The following is a 6,000-nucleotide window of genomic DNA, read 5'->3' as shown; positions in this document are numbered from 1 at the left end:
TGGCAAGAGGGGTAAAAATGAAAAAGTAACTTTTAAGTTCCTTGAAAAACACTTACTTGAAATACTGACAGTTTCCAGAAAAAATCCAGTATTTGTTTCCCAGCACTAGGAACTGTTCTATCAGTTTTGACAAAGTCATTTGGAAGCCTATCCTTCAGCAAGATCCCAGGATCTGTCAATAGTATCTGTACATAAATGGCAAATCATTTCAATTTGCCAGCTGTTCAGAAATCATTATATCAAGCAGACAAAATCAATCCAACTCCTGTTACAGATGAATTTTTAGCTGCAGTTATAGGAAGATGAGGAACCAGACTCTCTTCTGATTTGAATGCTGTCCTTTTTTTTTAAATCATTATTCTATGTTTTTGATCATGTTAGTTGTAACAAATAATACTGCTCAGCTTAGGTCTGCTGATCTTAATCTAGAAATCAAGCTACTGTTAGCATTGTCTGCATGGTAGTGTATCAATTAAAATTTGGAGAGACTAATGTTCCAGTTTGCTTACAAATAGCAATTTGCTTAGCTCTTTAAAGAGAGAGAGTCAGTTGTTTTGGGAACTCATTGCTATTAATTCTTAAGGCAACTGAGAAAGAATCATAAAGAGTGGAAAGTCACTGGTAGCTTTATTTTTATTTTTCCATAGTAAATTTGGAGTGATATAGCAACTTTAGATATTCATCACATACCTGCGATTACTAATTCAGCCAACTTGCGATGTGATTATTTTGCTTTCAACTATGGTGTTCACAATACAGAGATGTGATTTGGTGATCACTGCAGTTTAGGAATATATGGAGAAGAGAAATAAAATCAAATAATTCCAGTTACTGGATGAAAGAATGATTAAAATAGTAGTTTTTGACAGTTAAGAACAATCACCAGTAATATTTCTCTGAGAGAAGACAAAGGAAAGGAACACAAATGAATAAATGAAGTCAAAAACTGGCCTAAAGAACTCTAGGAGAAGTGACAATTTATAACTAGATAACCATCTCACAGAATATTGAGGCTGTTTTAGGAGAGAATGAGAGACTATTAAGGCACTCTGGCAGGCAATAGATCTATAGGTGGAATCTACTGTAACAATACCAATCTACCAGTGTAACTACATCTCCATCAGGATATTTGCAATTTGTCACCAGTTCCCTGCAATTCTGACAGATCAGTTGAGCTTCTCCACCCATTACTTTCCCAGAATATTTATTTGTTTGACGTGTCATTGAGTTAATTTTCAATCGCAGTTCTGTGACAGGAACAACAGTACAAATACATGGGAACGAGTCAAGGTCTATGGAGCAGAGGTGAAGTGTAAGACTACAGAGACTCCAAGTCTACTTGACAAGGTACATATATATTTCATGATGCAGTGCTTTCCATCATTGAGCCAGAATGTAAGAGGATCCTTAAGTTGATAACATCTTTAAACTTTTGGGCACTGTTATCTATTAACGTGTTTTGAGAGTCTTATTCGGTCAACTCCAACATAGAATCATATAAATGCTACTACCTTATTGAGGATTATGAGGATGAAATTCAGTTCTTTTAATAATGGTTGTATTTTTACCACTACAGATTTCAAATAGGTCTCAATGACATCTAAATTGTGTGCTACTTATCTGCGAATATCCAGTGCAATGGAGAAATGGACATGCTTTCCTTATGGTACCTTCCATTTTTCAGAATGACAAAGATCTACAAATAATTTGGATGCTACAGAAAAGAGCATAACTCTGATCTTACTTCAGATGTGTGGGTAAGGAACTTTCAATCCTTTCCCTAGAAAAAAGAAACCCTTGAGCTATTTGTCTTTTTGTTTCTCTTTACCTCAATGCTCCCATCGGTTAAATAGTAATACTTCCTGTGAGATTGGAAGGTCTACTTCATTAGTGTCTCTGATTGCCAAACATTAGGCTGAAGAAAAAAAAAAAGGTGTATGAATTTGCAGTTTATTGTGTTATTTTATTAGAGATTACACGTAACTATCTAAACGTAATGACACAACTTCATATTCAGAAATCATTTTCTCCAAAATAACATTTTCAGCAGGAGATGCTTATGTTTTGTACAGTTAGAAATATTAGCATCTGGAACAAATGAATGAATCATCTAAAGACAAACCTTTTTATCAGTAGTAATGAACAAATATATTTAAAAGACATTTCATGCGTAATTGCTCCAGAAACTCATTTCCTGGGTTTCACGTTTAACACAGTACCTGGCAAGACACCAGTTCAATGTATTATGCCTGAACACAATGTACACGCTTGTTCTATGCAACAAAAATAAAATAAAAAAAAAACCCACTACCAACAAAAAAATAACAACAACAGCAAAAAACACAACAGCAACAGAAAGACAGATCTAATCTTGAAAGTGCAATATTCATTGCCACATTTCCTTCCACAGGCAGCATGCTAGAACTCTGATAGCACTACTAAAAAAAGTAAATGTACTTCTTTTAAATCTTAAGTCCTACCACCACTGCAACCGGTCTGCATAAATATATATGCTTATTTATGCACTCACAAACTAATCCAAATGGATTCATTAAAAAAATTTTCTTTGGGGATTGCAAAAAAAAATCAGCTTTGTTATGCAAAAACAGAAAACCAAGTACAAGTAAATTGACAAGTAAATATCCAGTTACAGCAAAATAGTGAGTTATATATGAAGGAGAAAGAGAGATGTTTAGAAGTTTGTTTCTTGTCTATCTATGGTACCCCTTATGAGTGAGGAAGATGATGCAATACTGTACTGGGCAGAATACCACTTAAATACCAACCTAGCTTGTGCAAATTCACATGCAATTTTATTAATTGCAGCATAGGCATCACTCTTCATACAGGGCAGCACTGAATTTGTTTTATGGCACTAGTTATAACATTTCTAATTGTTTTAAAATGAAAAGTATTCATAGATTTGAGTTGTTGTAACATTAAGTGTTTACCTAAATATTTGTTTCATAAAGTAATTACTATGAAAGATGAAGTTGTTGGTGTAATCTCTTAGGTTTGTGATCAACCCTCCTGTGTTGTATGGCGCAGGCAATCAGTATTCTGGAAGGTTACCTATTAAATCCATTCTGTTTTTATGCCACAGCTTTAAAGTGAGAAAAATTCTCTTTAGCATTTATGATTTGAAAATAACTTTTGTTGATTACTTGACTATTTAAGCATGGCTGGATGAATATCAGTAGAATGTTAGTAGTGACCATTTACAGATAAACATTCTACTGAGGAATGTTTTAAGGTAGATACTTTGCAATTTTTATTAAATATATTAAGAAAGTGTTAAACTGATAACTTTTTTTGGATCTAAGTAATAAAAAGTTTCTCACTGTGTATTGAAGCTAAACCAAAATCTTTGTTTTGCAATATTATTTCTTTTGCTATGGAGAAAAGGGGGGAAAAAAAGGGGCTTTTGTATAGCCCAGTGGACAGGAAGTCATGTAGAACCTGGGAAATCAGAGTTCATGAACAAAAAATTCTTGGTCTGGAGTGGAGTCATGTCAGCAAGAGAAAGCAAACCACCTCAGATCGGGAGGGGCAGGTAAAAGCTCTCAGTGTATCATGTCTGATCAAGGGAGAGCTCCTTACCCAGACAGGACACTCCAGACTAATGTTTTCTCTGTAGAGGATAGCTCTGTCTCACATCAGAAAATCCAGCCTTGTCCCAATAACTTCCAATATTCAAAATTGACCTGCAAGTGCTATGTGTCCCCCCCTCTCCTTGCCCCCCAATTTATGTTATTTTTCAACATGTAGTGAAAACTATTTTTCAGAAAATCATTATTTAATCAGGTTGGTTTTATTATCTTGAGACCTAGATGCTTGGATTAGGAGCTATCTAATGCAGAGACCCATCCAAATTCAAGATTCAATGCCATTCTAGCCCACAGTTCTTTACAATATACATTTAAAAGAGATGTTCTGGAGGAGTTATAAAGTTCTGTGGGGTTCTAATTTCCTTCCAGACAAGAGGAGCAATTTCTGTATCAGATTGTCTTACTTGAGGGTTGTGATTGGCAGTCAAATGAATGTCAAGAATTTATAAAATGTGCATTAGTCTAAGAATACACATATGGTTGTTTATTACAGACATGGTTGTATATGATACAGGAACACTTCAAAACACTTTCCCTACTGTTATTTTTCAGCTTAAAAAATCTTCTAAGGTATTTTTTTTTTTTTTTTGGCTCAGTAAAATGGCAAAATCTTCTAATGATTGTAAATGATGGAGTTTTTCCATTCATTGCAGAAATTATTGTTGATACTTTGTGGTACAACCAGGAACACACTGTCCTTCAAACATTGACTAGCGATGATTCCTTCATTTATTCAGTGGCAGTAGTCCCAGGTTTAGATGCATTTCACACTGTTAATCCTCACAGTTATCATTCAAACTAAATCTACACACAAAATCTCATTTATTCAAGGCTACATTAATGAGTCAATAAAAAAGCTCTGATGAATCTGGCTCTGCGTTCCTGTATAGATTACTGAAAGTTAGCCGCAACAAATAGACCAAAGAAGGTTGTTTTTGGCTTCTGGATGGTTATTTTGTTGGTTCGTTGATAGCCTTCTCTATGTTTTAGACTTTTCCAGTGGAGCAATGTTATGTTTCCTTACACTGCATATTTTATTATTACAGTATTGCATCACATTCAGTGAGCTTCAAATGGCACTTGTATTGCATATGTTTATGTTACTTCATCAAGGGTTGCTGGGTGTTGAGGTTAAGTAGATTATGACCAGTTCTAATTTATCCATTTATTTAATTATTAATTTAGATTTTTCTAATTTTATATGTATATGCAAGAAGTATTCACCTGTATTTTTTTTTTTGTTTTAATGTTTTGTTGTTGTTGTTGTTTTAAGTGAAGCATTGCTGCATTTCTGATCTTACAAAAGCTAAAAACAATCTTTGCCTCTGTATGAAGGATACCACATTTAGAAATCACACTCATGGCAAGAAACCTTGATATTTTAACACAGTTCATGCTCGGTTCTGTTTATTTGTCTTGCAATTTCTAAGCTGCTAAATGATGATTTTCCCTCACAGTTCTGATGGTTAGTCATGAACACGTTTCTTCAAGGAAATATGAGAGTTAGCAATTCAAACAGCTTTGGGAATTTAAGGAAAGATACATATATGCAATAAAATTTTATAAAGGGCTGACAAAGATTTGTGAAAAAGTTATGGCAGTTATCAAGGCTGAACACCATATGCCTACTTATAATCAACTCTAAACTTCAATCATTCTTCTTTTTTTTTTTCTTTTAATGAGTTTGTGTAAAGGAAGATTTACACGGTCACCCATCAGAACATAAATCTTGGTGTACTGCATTAGTTATAGTTCTACAAGATGTAGTTTAGTTGGAGCAGCATAGTTTCATTTATGTAGTTCTGAGCATGAGCTAATAAACTAATAATGATTTTTTAAGTTTATGGGAAATAGGAAAACATTTCCAATGACATTAGTTTTTTATTGCAAATCAGCTTACTAATTCAAACATAGCCCAATGTCTTCAAACCTTAACTAGCTCCTACAGAGCCAATTAGGGCGTGTCTTCACTGTGAAGCTGGGCCTCCTGGCACTGCTGTTTGGGTCTGCTTGCGAAGCTCTGAATTGTGCAAAGCTGAGATCTGCCACTGCAAGGAACATTTTCAGTAGCTTTAAGAATTTGATATTATTAGTTAGAATGGCTGCATTCTCCATGTATTCTTGGCAGTCCTGTGTTCTTTAAACTCTTGCTCTTCCTGTTGTAACATCACCCATTATCTCCTTAACAATGCCTCAGCTTTCAATGTCTATTTTGTATAAGATAATGAGCTTTTGAGTTCAAAGTCTGTGTGGAAACTTTGTGATTTTTAAGCTGAGATATATATGTGGCATAGTCTGAACATCATCAGTGCTGCTGTAGACTGTTATTGTAGAACAGTGGCTGGTGAGGAATCTGAATTGCTAATTTTTTTCTCTGACTTTGACATACAGC

The sequence above is a fragment of the Meleagris gallopavo genome, chromosome 4 (genome assembly GCF_905368555.1).
Source record: "Meleagris gallopavo chromosome 4, MGAL_WU_HG_1.1, whole genome shotgun sequence".
Taxonomy (NCBI): domain Eukaryota; kingdom Metazoa; phylum Chordata; class Aves; order Galliformes; family Phasianidae; genus Meleagris; species Meleagris gallopavo.
Note: the sequence above shows the minus strand (reverse complement) of the source record.